An 18407-nucleotide genomic window follows, 5' to 3' on the forward strand; every position below is an offset into this window, starting at 1 on the left:
ACACTCTCTGAGCTCTGCTTTTAGACGCTCCTCGTCACAGACTATACTTCCTCCCTGCAGTGTGTCTGTGTGTGTGTGTGTGTGTGTGTGCTACTGAATGTGTGTGTGTTTGGAGTCCTGTTCCCTTCAGTGCAGCCCAGCAGAGCAAGGAGGAACATGCAAGTTGTGGAATGGAGTCACTGGAGTGGAGTCGTGAGTCGTCCATCACTCGCAGCCCACAATGAGCTCGAATTAACCTCGTGGTTTTGGAAAATATACGAGAGAAAATAATATAGATGCACACGCTCAAAATACAATATCTATAGCTGGTGATGAAGTGAGAATATTTTCTATAAATTGGCTCATAAACCTGAACAAGTACAAACAATATAGTGAAACTATACTTATAATACTTGAAATTGCCCTTAAAATAAGTACAACTACTTTAAATTGTGTTAGAAATTATACATCAAATTTTGGGATGTTGCTTATAAAAAGTTAAATTGGGGAGCTGTTATGAGTTTTTTATGAAGTACATTTTTCATTTTCCTGTTTGTAATGGATCAGAAATTAACTTTTTGAAATGAAAATCATATACAGTTTGGATTTATTGTTAATCTGGTCGACCTTAACTATCGGTTCCATCTGGCAGCGTCTCAGGAGGTGGGGCACTACCTCACGGAACTGTACATACACGCACTGTTAAACATAAACCTTCATATATGACAACTGTGATGACAGATCGGTAAAGAATAGCAGCACGTACAGTACAGGAGGAAGGAAAACCTGGATACAACCAATGCAGTCAAATACAACTGGTGGATCCAACTGCATCCATTTAAAGAGTGAGAGCAAAATCATAAAGATATGCTGCGTATGAATCTACCCCGTTGTCCAGGATTAGACTGTCAAGTGTAGTTAACAACTGAAGTAACACTTTTAAAATCTTGCGAACATATCTGTTTGATTACTAGTGTTATGTGCAACCACATAAAACCCCAAAACTGTATGTCTAAAATGAACGCAGAAGTCTCACAGTATCTCAGTATATGCTTTATTATTATTATTATTATTATTTTCATTATCATTATTGTAGTTTTGTTTCTTTATTCTATTTATCCTGCCATAAGGTTTGGGTCACTGAGAGATTTGCTGACCTTGAAACCTTCACAAAATGTAGACAAACGCCAAGGAAGCACAAAAACAACATAAGAATTGAATTTAAAAAAACAGCATCTTTTTGTTAGCTCAACTTTCAAAAAATATTTTTTAGCATTAATTTATTTTATTTTATTTATTTTTTTCATCTGTTATGTTTATTTGTCTAATTCATCACTCTCCGGGTGATGACTAAGAGCGGAGCATCTCTGTTTTTATCATAAGACAACATTTCTTCTAATAGTTACATTTCCAGGAACGGACGATATTTTGATTATTTGATCCCTTGAACTGACAAGTTCTTAAGAACTGTTTATATTTCCTCTTCTCTCTAAAGGAACAAAGGCGATCAGAGTGTGACCTGTTTGGAAGAAATGATGAGTAACAGCAATCGGGTCCGATTCCCCATAACTTCCCTTTGATAGTCATCATGAAACTGGAGATAAAAACCATCTCACTTCCAACAGAAGGCGTTTCTAAAAACTGCCAAGACAAGACGAGTTAAGCTTCCTTGTCATTTACTTGGACGTGATTCAGAAAGATGTCATGAACATTTAAAGAGAAGACGAGAGGAGGATCCCAGCGACCAGACGTGAGTCAGTGGTGTGCTCCCACTCGGCCGCTCGCCCCACTGCCTCACAATGCACAGAGAGAGATGAGAAACGGGAGGAGCGGAAGACGTGTGGGCCAAGGGGCTTCATGCATCCTGCTCAACAATGGCAGTGGCATTCCTCCTTAATGACCTCCTGAGGGGTCGCCATAGAAGGAGAAGGTATAGAAACCGCTCCTCCTTGCACTGGGCTGATATTAGCTGCTGCAGATCCTGAAAACGGACTTTAAAGTGATTCATGGCTGCTAATGGGAATGTGTGAGTAGAGGAAAACAGCGGGAATATTTAGCAAGTGCTGAAATGTGAATGGAGTCCGTTCATTAGTTATAGTTTTACTGTAAATGTCAATCAGTCGAGCCTGTTTCTGTTTTTATAACTAAATATCAAGGTGACAGGTTTGACATGTTAAAGTACAATGTGTAACTGCGATGCGTCTTTCTATCAAAACTAAATAAAAAAGACCTAGTTTGATAATGGTTTGAAGCAGTGTGAGATTATGGGAGTTGTTGTTTACCCATTTTATCCAAATAAAATCTACCTGACACCACTCATGTCCACACAATATTTTTGGATAGTGTGATTGCACAAGCCAACAAAATACAAAACATAGGTCTAATTGCTTCTAGACATTTAAAAAAAAGAAATGTTACATATTATATATCTGAGTAACACTTTAAACGTTCAGTGAGTAGAATGTAGTGACATCTAGTGGTGAATTTGTATGTTGCATCTGAATACCCCTCACCTCAAACTCCCTTTATAAACAATCAACAATAAATGTGGCAACAAAATAAACTGATTGTGTTTATGAAGTTTGAACCTTGCTATTTGTTCCCCTCAAGTTAATCAGATGAGTCATGGTCAGAATATCACAAACCAAAACATGGGAAGTAATCCAGAACTAATACAGCACCAGTCTAACAATAGGTTTAAAGTTATTGTAAAACCTGTTGGTGCATCCAAACCAAAGCCGCCCAGTGAAACTATTCAAACCTCGGGCAGGGCATGTTATCACTTCACAGTTCAATGGTTGGACTCATATTACAAACCTCAAGCAGCAGGTCCAGATTTACTGTCTCTCCTTCACTATTCCTGTTCAACATGACAATTTCTACTTATTCTTAAACAATTATTCTGTATTTTTAGGGCTAGTTTTCCTATTGTCCTCCCGATTAGATAGATAGATAAATAGATAGATAGATAGATAGATAGATAAAACTGTCACTGTAAAGCGGTATGTGCTTATGGTGATGTTGACAATACAAATATTTGGAGTACAAAGTGAATTACAGACACAATTAGTATTGACGTATTGAGGACAAATATAAATACAGATTTAAAGATAAAATAACTGAAGCTGTACAAAGTTGTGCATTAGATTAACCTGTAAAAATGATGGTGCAGCAGATGTAAGTATATTTAAAAAGAGATCTTACAAATCTAAAATCAATACAGCTCCCAGGTTTGATGGCTAAAACAAAAAAGCTAAATGTGGTAGGACCCTTCTCTGAACACCAGAGGGCGCCATTTCATTCCCCACAGAAATGTAACTTGTTTTTCAGGCTTGTGTCCAGAAGATGGCGCTGTGCGACCGTTCCACACTGCCTGGAGCCAGAGCAGACATGGCATGAAGCTCACATGCACAGGATGTGGCAGGCAGGACGTGCCACCAGATGAGCCGTGCCCTATGGAAAACCCCCCCGAGCGGCCGTTACCCAGGACGTGAACCCGTTTCCCTCTCGTGTGATTTCACGTTGAATCAAATTGCAGAGATAAGAGTCGCTGGAAAGCAGCTGCACAGGTGTTGTGACGATACACGTGCATTTAAATCAGACTGAAATCTAATACATCCATGCAAACACAACATTAATCTCTACACACTGTGATTTTGGTCGACACACTCTAACTTGACCTGCTCCAGTTGGCACCTTTTATTCAGATGGAAACTCTTTTCCAGTCAAGTCCTATAGTTTATTGTTAAACAGTTTTTAGAGACGATGCGTCGCTGCGATTTCGGAACGAACACGGCAGGAAAACGAAGACACGCACAATAATACTTTGAGCATTTTTGACGTGTAGCTTCAACAGTGTTCCACAAAGACACCGAGAACCATAATTAAACATCCATCAGCCCCCCCCCCGTGACGGCTTAAGAGCAGCCTGTCAGCCTGTCGCTGGCGGACCGCTCTTTGGGCTCGTCTCCGCGATTCCAATCATCGCTGCTCTCCAGATAAGGAAACTGGAGGGGATGAGAAGTGTGTCGGTGCCGAAAAAAAAAATAACAAAGACTGCAAATAGATTTTTAAGACGGATTTGACAGAACCTGACAGGCGCATCACCTTCGACACGAGAGTCGTCTGGTGTACACACAATCGCTCTGGATCAGGATCAAACAGCCGGCCTCATCCTGAGAGCTATTTAGGTATGAGCTCTAAAGAGAGAATCAGAGAATCAGAGCGACGGACTGAGAGAGAGAAGTTCATCAAAGTAGAGGCAGACGAACAGAGGGAACGATATGAAACAGATAATAGATCCAAATCCTCTTAGGGAGGGGCTTCGAGATTTTAACACCTGAATGTTAACTGTAGTTTTCAATTCAGTTCAATCACCATCACTTTACGGGTCATGTGGGGATTCAATTTCAGACATCTAATCATAACTAGTGTACATTTTTTAGTGTACAAGTAATTTCAAATTGTTTATACATTTCTGGGCCTTGTGAACTTTGACCTTCACAACTCCTCTAAGAGTCTGTGTTGTCACAAACTCCGCCAATTTTAACACGTAAAATTGTGTTTGATAACACGTGATGGCCTCACTAAACAGGCTCCAGTACATCGAGCTAGAACGGCACCCAGTAGAGCGCAAACCTCCATCGAGGCTCAACAGTAAATCAAGCTGCACCAAATTTCAAACTCACACGGAGTCATCAGTTCCCTAAATGTCCCTGACCCAGAACAAATCCTTCCACCGAGTTGTGTAGGAAAAACATCCAGTTGTTTTTGTGTAACCTTGGTAAAAAAAAACAAACACAGTAACTAACCAACCAACGGCTGTGGGTTAAAATAAAGAAAGAATTTAATAGAAGTTGGAACGGAGGATGAAACTGAATTAACCCGGCCTGATCTTCAGTGTGACTCTGATCACTCATGTGACGTCCGTGTGATCTTGACAACTCGTCTCTGATCCTCACACGAGCTGAGAACGACCCAGAGAAGTGAAAGCCCCGGGTTCTGGTCAGGCTGCCGAGCTGATGAGGATCTTGCCAAAAAATGTTGTTAAGCATTTAGTTTGTTGTTAAAAATGGACATGGGGGGGTCGTCCTCAGCCGAGGAACAGACATAAACAACCATGCCAGGAAGTAATTAGAGATGGCATTGTGCACCACACGAAAATAACACGTGTAAAATAAGACTTTGAGTGAACGACAGTAGAACATCTAACCCTCTCACGGCGTTTGGCTGCTCACCAGAACTTTTGTTCGGTCGGACGTCTGCTGCGGCCGCCGGTCAGCTGACAGAGCTGAGCCTCTCCTAAATATTCCATCTGACAGTTTAACATTTTTCACTGTTCTTTTAACTCTTCGTCCGTGACAGATGCTTTCCCCCCCCTCCTCTATTGGTTCATTCCAGCAGTAAAGACGTCAGAAGACACGAAGGTTCGTTTTTCCCTCTTTGGCAGCAGAATATGTCACACGAACCTTCAGAGACAGATTCCACTGGACTAACTGATTAACCCTGAAAGACTCGACGGACTTTAAAAACCCTCACTAGCCTATAGGAAACATGAAGACTGCAAATATCCCATAATGCAACACTCAGGCGTCTCCATTCTATTGCGATGAAAGTATAAAAGACAGAGCAGGAGACACCTCTCAGTATTATCTGTGGATTTGGTTCAGGCCCTGCACCAAAAGGCTTCGGCTCTCCACCTGTCTTTCATTCCTAAAAACCAGACTGAGAATAATCTGAAAAGAACAAATGTCACTAATCAGTGAAATTCAAAAAAACTCACGTCCTTAACTAGAATGGCACTCAGTAGAGCGCAAACGTCCATGAAGTCCCCACGGCTCGCTTAAATTCAATCGAGCTGCACCACCTCGCTGACAAGCATAAATATCAGTCCTCTGAATATGCCTGGTTGTTTTTTAAATCGAGATTCATGTATTTTTCCCTGGGACATTAATTCAAATGTCAAAAAATCTCGCAATGTTAAAGAAAGTGATTTTTTTTTCCCTGTCTCTGGATTAACACCAAAATCAGTTATTTTTTTATCCTTATCCCATTCTTCCAACGAGCTTCCTGAAAACCTTTTCACTAGATGTGAATGTGATGGTTATGACTCTCTGTGCGTTGGACCTGCAATAAACTGGTGACATAACAAGGGAGCACTCCAACTCCCCCACGAATATAAAAGTAAGATAAAAAATGAATGGATGGATGGTTGAATGGTTGGAAGGATGAATGAATGGATGGATGGATGCATATCTTCCCCTCATACTACTTACTCATATTTACAGTATCTTTGCACTTGATCCTACAGTGTTTGGATTTGTTCCTGTTCACGTGCTAGGGAAGGAAGCATCGGATAAGAGAAGGAAGATGCAGAAACGACGAGGACAGCGATGATAAGCGCTTATCAGGGCGCCACATCTGATGTTCAGATAAACGGAGAGTTTTGGGATCAACGGATGTCTGTCCTTCTGCCAGAGCATCCCCCCCCATCCCCTCTCTCCCTCTGTATGAATCTAATTCCCATCTCAGAAAAACCCGGGCACTGCAGTCAGTCCCCCTGTGATTAACCTAATCCCCTATGCGCAGCGCAGCTCTCTTTTCAGAGCCAACACCAAACCCTATTTGACGTCAGCAGCGCTCATGCTGTGATAACCTGCGGCCGTGCTTCGGAAAAATGTGGGAGTTCTTTCTGCCGAGCGGAACGAGCCAAAACATCTACGACCACGAGACGCTGGTGGAAGAGCTGCAGCTCAACAGCTTCACTGTAAGAACATTAAAAAGAGCAAATAAAACACAATCCCAGAAGATTTCAAACATGTCCACAAAGACTGTGAGAGAAGGGAAAGTTCCTCAGTCATTTGTTGATTATGTGAATCCAGTCAAATTAAACAAATGGGCATCATGAAGAAACTTCTTCAGCCAAATATTTACTCTAAGAAAAAATATTTACTCCAATTGTATTTATCCCTAATAGAACTTAGGAAGTCTTTTTAATTAGGCACTGATTTGCTAAATGTTCCGAACAGAAATCTGACCATGGATGACGTCAGCTTGTTGCATTTTGTTGACATATTAGAGCCAAGGGATTAAACAGAAGGGATTTTGCATAAACAATTTTTTTTGAATCTCTCCATATCAGAAAATACTATCAACAAAAGTGTCAACATAAAAAAAGAAGAGATGGAAGAGAGAGAATAGAGAAAGAAGATGAATCTGCGTTCTCATGTTCTCTTGCTGCTCGACTGGTCTCCTCTTCCCCATATGTATCTTGCATAATGAGGCTTGAGGAGATCGTGGCTTCATGTGTTTACCGGCTAATAGCTGCTCTCGGTCCAGCTCCTGGTTTGGAACAGTGGCACGTGCTTATTAGTTCATCCCACCAACTTGTTTAGTGTAAAATTGACGGCACGAATGCATTTACACTTGTGTTCAATGTGGTCACGACGCACCCCTGACCACCTCTGCAGATCATATGACACCTCGATGCATCTAGAACACATGTTAACAGCAGGCGTACATGTGGTATCTGTGTGCCGTGTCATGTCTGTAACAAGATAGAGGATCAGTGTTATAAGAAGGAGGATCGGTGACATCGAGTTGAAACGCCAACAGGAGCCGATACTTTTCCTTTCTACCTCCAAACATATCAGCTTTTTGTGCTGGTGCTTCTCCACCTGTCAGGCTACATGATGAGCGGTAGGAGTGAAATCTGCAAAGTGGTGAATCAAAACAATGATTCACTTCAGGGTCAGAGGTCAAGGGTAGTGAAAGAGGGAATGTTCACAAAATTAGCTCTGAAAACAGTAAATTTGTTCAGAACATGGAGAAGAGGTTCTGCTTTGTGAACCAAGCTTCGATTACGTGGAATTTTTGAACAAAAGTACATTTCAGTGACTTGCTGCGAAAATACTGCTAATCCTGCTTTTGCAATTATCAAAGAAATAGCATCTGCAGGATGAGCCTTTACAGAATTACACAAAATCAGATTTGGATCCTGCTGAAATCCCCTGAGAGGAAATGTTTCGCTTGTCAATGAAACCCTGTGATATCACATTTCACAAACTGGGAGGCAGAAACTCACTTACAGCAGAGGTTACTTCTACTAAGACTTCTTACATGTGTTATTTATATCCCTGTTGAGCAGTGTAAAGAAAAAAGTATGGACAGAAATTGGTGATTAAGTAAAGATTAAAGTCTCCACCGCTGAGCTACAACTCCAAAAGGTCGGAGCTTAATGAAAGTGACACGCTGTTTCCTCACTGCAAGTACAACTATATAAAAAACACACAAACACACATGAGCACAGGCTTATGAGTCCCTGTCTCCTATTGATAGTGTTCACCTTTCAACGCAACACAATGCTGCCCTGATTATGATCTCAGTCAGGGATTAGGAAATGTTATTAATAATACATTACAACTTATAATTGAGATAGTTGGGCTTCACCTTTGGGGGGGGTTGGGGGGGTGAATGAATGACCACAGAGGGTCGGGTGTTAGGGAGACGGGACGCAAACTTATTTTCAAAGTATATTCATATTTAACATAATCCAGGCAGAGCGTTTATCACAATCAAATAATTAGAAAAACAATTAAGATCATTACTAATTCCTGGGGTTGTCGCAATTGTTGACTCAAACTGACCCACATCCACACACATACACACACACACACATCCACACACACACACACACACACACACACACACACACACACACACACACACACACACACACACACACACACACACACATCCAAACACACACACACACACACACACACACTTCACATACCAAACCCAGGAGTGGCGGCGGTAGCAGAAAGGCATGATGGGAACTTCCAGACGAGATGACATCGCTGCCGTCATCTTGATCGCCCTCGGGCTCAAAACTCTATTTGCTGGTCTATCGTTCTCTGAAAGCCTCAAGTCAGTAACATACTTGATGCGATTCATCTCCGTGGAAAGGTTCAGACTGGTGTTACCACACCGATCTTCTTAAGAGGTCACTGGAACCCAGATGTGGCATCCTGGAACCCACCGCCACTGGACGGTTTCAGAGATTCACCAGGTTTTAACTCCGGATCCGTCACTTGGAAAGCATCCCGAGTCTCAGTGAAGCAGAAGGTTGCAGCAGGTCACACCGGCCACCAGAACAAAATCACCCTCCATCAAAACAATCCTCATTCAGGAAAGAGCTGATTATTTGCGGAGCTGCCAAATCCTCTGCGAGTCCTCCAGTCAGGCTTATTGAAAAAACCAAGATCGGGCAAAATGATTAAATCCGATAAAAATAAGTAATAAAATGTGTTCCCTGTTTGAAAACACTGTAATCCTCCGACACAGCGTTGATCACAGCATCTGTTCCGCCTCAGTTTTGCTTTCACATCTCCGCTCGTTCCTGTTCTGCTGAAACTGATGCTGTTGCTCTGTGGAGTCTCTGCCTCGGTTCAGGGCTGCTGGACCACGTACAGGTCACATTTCATGGATGATCTCTGATTCCCAAGCCCCCAGCAACCAAAGTATATATATATATATACCCAGGGGCCACCATAACAACCACAGCCACACAATCAAGCATTCTCGGCAACAAGGACGACTTTCAGTCACCACATTAATCCAGATGTTCTTCGATTAAACAGATTTTTTAGATTTGAGTTGCAAATAAAGACGTTTTGGTAACAAGACATTTTTGTCAAAGCCAAAAATACTGATTTTTGTCAAACTTCAGCAAACTGCTTTCCAATTAGATAAGTAAAAACATTGGCAAACCCAGTGTGTTTAAATTATTGGAATGAAAGTCAGAGTAAATAACAAAAACAATCAGATAGTACGTTGAACTAAAGCCCAGTCATAAATCCTATTATAATAATGTCAGGTCTGTGCCAAGAGTTTGTTGATTTCATTCTACAGTTTTGTAGGTTTGTTGGTGGTAAGTGTTGAACTATATCGTGTTACACAATAAGCAGTAGACAGAGAGCTGGGCTGAGACAATTAACACTTATACTCAAGTTAATTATGGTGTTAGGCATCGTGATGTTTCGAGCTGCTGTCCAACATTTCTCACCCGTTTCTGCAAATGAGCAAGAAGACATCATACATTTCTTAAGGGGCTGCAACTGTATAGGCCCTCGACTACAGCACCCATCTCATCTTAACCTGCTGGGAAACCAACATCCCATCATCAGCTACACAGATATTTAAAACATGAGCTAATCATAACGACCAAGCAAAGAAATCAACTCCGTAGAGAATCTTTCTCTTGTTGTTCTCCCTCCTCGCTTCACCAGCCACCTCCTCTGCAGCACTCTCTCTCTCTCTCTGTGTCGCAGCAGCCCCGGTCGTGTCGCCGTCCGTTGTGATTGTGCCAACATGAGGTCAGATTACACAGGGGCAGCCGCACATGGCACAAAGCGATAAGGCAACAGCTCCATGGCCGCGCCGCCGAGACACACAATCCACGCTTCCGAGGTCACGCATCAAGATCTGCGCCTTTCAAAAAGAGCAATCGCCGCTTGCTGACGTGCAGCCCGACACTCGAGACCACGTGGATCGAATAGCATCCGGCAAACACACACAAACAACACGGGCGGAATAGGAAATCTGCTTTTTTTGCAGTGGGGTCCACTTTGCTGCTCCGTTCAAAGTGCCTCCGTGAAAGAGCAGGTGAAACTGCCTAGCAACAAGTGGCCTGGAAAGCACTTGACTCGTGGCTCTGTGTGGTCGGCCATTGTTTGCTCGGAGAGCCGGCGGTGCGGCGGGTTTCAGCAAATGATTCTCTGAGATGGTTTCTGTGGACGGAGCAGGAAAAGCTTTTTGTTCAGACTGATGCATCAGACAGGAGAACGGTTAATGGACAAACTGGTTGGAAACAACTAATGGTTGAACACAGGGGCAGTCTCTCATTAACCTCCCGTATATCAGACCAGTCAGAGATCACTTAGTGTCACTGTGAGTCAAGTGTTTGGAGAATTAACCATGTTGCCTCCTTCATACAAGTTATTCATTTTATTTACGTATTTATCCTTTATTCAGGAATCCACTGAGAGACAACACTTCAATCTATGAGTCTGAATTGAATCACACGAGTGCAGTGGCTGTTCTGAACCTGCCTGTTTGGAATCAGTTGTTGCTGCTGTTGCCGTGAAGGAGCTGATGTGTCACGTGTCCAGATCGCACCAGATTTGATCCTGCGCCCCCCCGAGGCCGTAAACAACACACGTGCCAAGTGTGAAAATCGGTTCTCGAGATATAAGAGACACATACTAACAAACAGATGTGAGATAACTACATATATCAACTGTGCACCTATAAGATGAGTATGTTTTGAAAGAAATTGTGCATTTAATATTGCAGAATTGTCAAAACATAATAAAAGTAGACAGAAGAAAATGTAGAATGTTCAACTTTTCCAAATTAAAAAAATGCTTTTGTGTATTTACATTATTCAAAATGTTTGAAATACATTTCCTTGATAACTTTCTTATTCTAACTAAGTTCTCCAACTCATACGTTGCCTGTTCATGGTGTCTCCTCCCTTTTGTGCATGTGTCAGCCGTGTGAAGTAAATTAAACCAGATTTACATTAATCATGTGGCCAGAAATACAAGTTGAATGTGCTGATAATGTTGGATTGTTGTGCACTGGATGTTTCAATAACAAACTATTTCAACCTGATTATTATTAGTATTTATGTGTCTTATTCAGCTTTTTATTTCAATTAATCCTAATGCAAATTTAAGTCAATATGTTCAATGGATTTAGGTGTTTTTGCAGCAACATTATCACAGTTTTCCTGTTGTATAGAGTAGTTTTGGTTTTCTCATGCAGTAAATAGTGAACATTAAAGACTGATTTGTAATCCAAAGGTCAGACCTCTCATCTTATATTACGATGAGCCATTAGACTTCACCGAATTCTACATGAATTACTGTATTTCTGTGTCTGTAGCCGAGAGCTGTTCCTGCGTGTTGGCGAAAACACTCGCAGATGGAGTGTGATTCAAAGTTCAGCTAACTCATATGCACACATGTCGTCACGCAGACGTACAGTCACGGAGCCAGGCGCCGACTCATCTCCAGACAGAGGCGGCCAATAGAAGAGGAGCATTACTCAGACTGAATAATCTACAGCCGTACAGTAAACACACACATTCACTTAAATCGTCCGTCAGCTGGGGGACATTCTTCAAAACACACTGACATGAGGGACACGGGGAAAAAACAGAAGAAGAAAAAAACAAAACACTTAGGTGAGACATCTCCATGGCAACCGGATCCGTGAGCCCGACTCCACCAATGAGCTGTGACCTCAGAGTGAGCCCAAGGATTCATAATACACCTGAGGCGATGACTTGACAGCATGTAACCCACATGTCTGATTTGAGGCTGTATGACAGCTTTAGTCTTTATAGCTACAGTTGACTAAAAACAAAAACTAGATACCTGCCTGTATTTGATTAAATTGTATTTATTCTATGTGCAGGTATATCACTGGTTATTTAGACACCTGGACCTGAAATTGGTGTGAAAAACTTCACTGTGCAATGCATTTACTAGATGAATAAATATATATTGTGCAAAACTATTTATGGATGGAGTAAATAAAATGTATTGCACTGGGTGAAATTGTTGTTGATGAGTGTTGTGGGATCAGATCCCCACAACCTGGACGGTGAACAAAGCAAATATTTGAACAAAGCATGATCATTATTCTTCTGCTTTTAGTCTGGCTCCGTCCAACCTGATGACACTCCCTTAATATTTTATTTTCATTTTAATCTACTGTGTATTAGTTAAAATTGATGCAATAGAGAAATCCCCTGCATCATATTGCCTAAATTTTTTTCTTTAAACAGAAACAATACCAGAAAATAAAATATTTATGGCATAAACTGTGTCAGGAAGATGCCTAAAAACACCACAATGTACTAGTTCAGAGGAAAACAGAATCCTGTCTGTGAACAGCAGAACGACTCCACCATGTAAAGTGCCTTTAGATGATGCATGTTGTTATTTGCCGCTGAACAAATACACATTTGTTCCACTGGAGATCAACACATAAAACACGACAAACAAACAAATGTCTTCACAGTGTCTCAGTGTCAACATTTCCTGGAAACATTTAAATTACGGACCTTTAAAACGAAATGTTGCGCAGATCTTCCAGGCAGCTTGTTTATCACTATCCTCTATTCAGTACATCAGTAAATATCTGTTAACCAGACAATGTCTCAGCATTTGAAAGAGACAGAACATTCATCAGAGCAGAGAAGCCACAGAGTCTGAGTCAGATTTAATCATTAATGCAGAATTTAGGCCAGAAATGACTCATAATTTGTTCTCACTTGTTTTTCTATCATTAAATTTGAGAGGATCCTTTTTAAATAACAAATTAAACTGCAGAGTAAATCAAGTGAAATACTAACAGTGCGTATAAATGTGGAAATCAAGCTTTTACTTATTATGTGAGACTCCCATTCGTATTAAAGCTGTCAGGTCAAATAGTGAAAGGAAAGAGAATTAAAAAAGGCTGCAGTTCCACCACCACCACCGTGGCTGCCAGTGCATGTCACAGCTCGCCACCACCCCGGCATCGACCTGTGGGCTCGATGTCTCCACGCTCCCCCTCAGGAGGCTGCATCGATCTCACGTTGCTGTCGCTCGACTGTCGCTGTAAATTACGTCTGGCGTGGAGCGACACAAAACCTTTAGCCTCAACACCAAACGAGATCTATACCGTCATTATTTCCCTGATGACTATAATCCCAGTCAGTGTGTGAAGTGGAAAAGCGGTGGACTAACTGGGCATAGTGGAAAGAAAATCACAGTCGAGTGCCCGTTGTCGTTTAGCTGAGAAAGGGTTCACTTTTACAACAACTCAAGGAATGAGGAGTTGTTTCACTATTCAGTATATTCATTACATCCCAGAACAAGTTTGTGTGTCTCTGCTTTTGTGTGTGTGTGTGTAGGTCTTTACACATGTTAGAGGTGTTTGCATTCAAGTGCCTGTCCATCTGTGCCTGTGCACACGCAGGCATGTGCGTGTTCTCACTAAGCGTGTGCATGCGGTGCATCAGCGTGTGACTGCGTGACGCACATGGTTACTAGCAAACATTGCTGTCTGGTTGCCATGGCCGACGGTTTCAACAAAGCTGAGCTGCAGACGGCTTCCTGAACCTCCCTCCCATCTCTGTCTCCATCTTCAAGTCATTCTCTTTTCCTCACCCCTGCTTTCTCCGTCTGTTCAGCTGTTTTATTTGGCTGATCACGCTCCATTTCCTTTGTTCCATTTTCAATTTGCTTTCCTTTGTCAGCTTTAGTTGCTGCCCGTCTGAAATGATCTTGTTTATCCGTACGGTTTTAAAGCCTCTATACTTGCGTAAGTCATCATGCTATTATCTCATTTTACTCCATTACCTCTCGTATCAGCGTGAGCTCTTTGTGCCGCTCGGCTCCTTACCTGGGTCTATATTTGTGTCTGAAATGAACAACACATCATGTGATGGCTTCCAACCGGGCCACTTATCCTATTTTTATCTCGTCTGAGTTTGTATCCCGCAAATAACAACAAGCAAATGGGCCACTTGGGATTTCCTTTCTTCTTCCTGAGTTCTTCAGAAGATGGAGGAGGAAAACAAAGAAGACTTTATCACATTCTTGGTCATTTTCACATCATACACTAGTCTGTGCCTCTCTGCACATCCACTCTTCTATCCTTCAATCTTAACACACTCACGTTTATATATAATTTGTCGCAAAAAGTATAAGCGAACACCTGCACCGGTCCAACAGCTCAGAGACCTTTGAGATTATTTTATTGGTTGAGAGGAAATAAAAATAGCACAAACCTTTCACCCTCGGCCTTTTCAGGAGTCTGATAATAAATTAATGACATCTCTTGGCTCTTATCCACCTCCCATATGTGGCCTTGCTGCTGAGGGTTTGGACTAGGGATGGGCGATTAATTGATCATAAAGAATTTTGTCGACGACATTATTTTGTCTTCGACGAAATTATGTTGCGTTCACTGCCAACACTGCGAAGCTATACGTCTCCATGAGCGCATGAGTAGGAGGGCAGAATATCCGATTTGCCTGAACGCAGCACAGTGACGACGTTAGCAGCTGTAGGAAGCAGCCCGGAGCTATACTCGACAAGCTCCGCTGGGGGACCGGCGGCTGGCCGCTGGGAGCTAGATGGATTTGACGGTTCTCGACCTCTCAGTCCGGTTGTTGTCATGTCATCAATCCCGGATCCTCACCCAGACCCGGGACTCTCCGGGTTCCCTTCCCTGTAGACTGAGGGTCCGCGTGCGACATGAAGCCGAGCTCCGCAGCTAGCCGCCGCAGCTAGCCTCTTCGGACCCGGACAAAGCCGGGTCTGGTGGAGGGGCTCCGGGAGTGAGAACGGGACAACGGCCGGACTGAGAGGTCGAGAACCGTCAGATCGAGCTAGCTCTCAGCGGCTAGCTGCTCTCTCAGCGGGGCTGAAGAGGACAGCAGCGCATATTTTCAAGTGTAACCATTGAACGATCCCGTTTAACTGCCACAAGAGTTGTTCATCTTGTAATAAAGATCTCAATGAGGAAACACGCTGTGTTTTTTCTATTTTCACTTCATTTTAACAGCCCATAAATAGTGAATTTTAATATAAAAATATTAATGATTAATCGAAAATTCGTCATTAACTCTCCCGATGATCGATGAAGAAAATTTAATCGAACGCCCATCCCTAGTTTGGACCACCTCAGCATTTCCATTAGAGCAATGGGTGAGGTCTCATTTGAACCTGACTTCTCCTAAACCAGAGGAGACAGCCACAGTGGAACTCTCTCTTCTGGTGCCTGACGGACTCCGAGGTCAGCAGTTTCCCCGGTGTCTGCTCCGAACAGCCTGAACATTAGCCTGTCTCTCCTTCCTGACTCCTTCTCCCTGATGTCTCCTTTTCACACTCAGACTATTGCTTCTAAAGATACAGAAGGTCAAGGTGCCGACGGGTAGCGCTGCGGTATTGTGTGTGTGTGTACATATTTATATGTATAAATTCTACTAACTGCTGACTCGACCAGAAACATACATTAACCTATATGACTCGAGGCCACAGGATACAATTGGAAGCTGAGGCCATGACCAGGCCCGGAGGTCCCAGGTTATCCTGTGTCACGGACCTCATGTAAAGGGACCTGTGTGTGTGTGTTTGTACTTAAGTACTTCCTGTAGGCTCCTCTTTCCTCATGACCATTGAGTGGCTTGGTCCCACAGGGCTTGCCACACATGAAGGTAGAGTCACATTCTCATCCCCTCTACACACACACACTTACGCACAGACTCACAAAGCCGATTTTCTGCAACCCGACTCTTGTAATCAGATTTCAACCTCTCTCCTACACTTACACACATACACAGAGGGGCCTCTATCTCACAATAGGCCCGGAGACGCATTGACGGAAAGCCATATCATTTATATGACACCGGCACCGCATGGGAGCCAACTGGAAGGAAACCTACGTCATACCGGTTTGCAAATGACAAAGAGCGGCCAGTCCTTCAGCAGCATCAGCACACGGGAGAACAGGCCGCTTCTCTCTTCTTTCACCCGTCCTCTCCTCTGATCGCCCTCCACCTCTCCATTTCTCACACTCGCCCGGCCCCTCTCATCCACCCTTCTCATGGCTTTGCTCCGTCACTCAGTCACCCCCCCCCCCCCCGTCATCTCAGCTTACACTCCAGGATTTCTCCCGCTGTATAATTCAATAGGGAAGAGTGCTCGTTGTTTGTGGAACATCAGTTTACAATGATGGACCCACTGGTGATTTCTAGCCGGTAGTGTGCTATAGAGAAACCTGCAACAATTGATCGAGCATTTTACTGTGCCGTTCTGAAAAGCCAAGTTCAGACTACGTGACTTTAAAGTCGTCCGATCGCTGAGCAGTTCACACTTTCCCGACTTGCTGTGCTGTGATCGGAAGCCTTGCGATCGTTGTGAGGTTAACGACATGACTGAGTGGCAAGAGGTGATCACACGATCTTTCAACAGGAGAAAACCTTTACGAGTACGCCTGGTTGTCCCCGTCCTGCAATCTGATTGGCTGTCGTTGATACGGATTCGTTTAAACATTCATCCTGCCAAAAAACTATTTGGAGAAGGCAATGTGTCAGTGAGCCCATTGAATTGCATGTTTGAACAGTTATCAGGTATTGGCAACTGCTGGTCAAATGCTAATTTGGGGCTTTAGTTGCAAGTTTTGTCAGGGAGTGGAAAAATCAGGCCAAAGACGGTGGAGTGTGAACAAGCATAACTGGTGTCGCTCCTGAACCATTTGCTCTGATCGTGGTTATCTCAAACTGTGGCAACCAACCAGTCAGTCATCCTGAAGACCAGGGGAGGCTGGGACAGAAGTTGCGCGGAGGTAGAGCAGCTTTATGTCGGCATCAGAGGCTTGTTTCCATCCTCTGCTGCTGCCTGTTAGTCTGTATACTTTGTGTAGCATCCACACAGATCTCTGACAACCGAAGCCTGCATCAACATCTTAAGCCCGACATGGCAGGGAATCAGAGGCCTGATGGATGCAGGGGGGGGAAACCAAACAGAAAGAGGGGATGAGAGGGATACAGAGAGAGATAAAAAGAATGGAAATGAGCGACAAGAGAGATTGGATGCAAGGAATTGAAATTAGACAGTAAGCAGATAAAAAAAGGAAGCAAGGGGAGCTACTGACAAGCAGAGAGAGTAAAATAACCTACAACAGACTTGAAGGCATGCGTGAGATAAAAAAAAATAGCTGAGTCACTGTCACTGCAGAGCGAGCGCAGAGCCGAGCCCCCTCTGGTCTGCCCCGCATTCATTTCACAGCACCGGCTTTGATGAATTATCGAGCGAGCACAGTCACTACAGCAGCAGCTGCGAGGCGGACACTGACACCGACGCCTAACAAGACCAAATTGATACAGTCGCAGGCACATGCTAATGCGACGCACTGCATCAGCATGTCGCAGAGCCCAGCCGCCGAGTCGCACTTCTGAGATCCGACTCCGACTCTGAAGGGATTTATTCCAGTAATGTTTCTTTATATTGTCAATTACAAAACATTAACAGTGATGCTCACTGTCTCCTGCAGGAATAAACCCTCTTACAGCCTCTAGCAGCATCTGACATGCATGCATATCTATTGATCTGTGCTAAATCTGTTTTTTCAAACATGGCCTCTGTGGGTGCGTTGCCTCTGAATCTATTTCAAAGCACCTGGACGAGGGAGATGAAGAGATCCCTTTTACTTATCATCTAATTATATCACACAATTACCACATGCAAAGCTTTGGAGGCACCGCAAACACAGTTTCTCTCTTCATTTGATGATGACAAGGGCTGGGAATGATTCGTCCGACATCCACACAAAGTGAAGGTACAGAAGGAACAGCAGCACTTAGT

The sequence above is a fragment of the Limanda limanda genome, chromosome 9 (genome assembly GCF_963576545.1).
Source record: "Limanda limanda chromosome 9, fLimLim1.1, whole genome shotgun sequence".
NCBI classification, from domain to species: Eukaryota; Metazoa; Chordata; class Actinopteri; order Pleuronectiformes; family Pleuronectidae; genus Limanda; species Limanda limanda.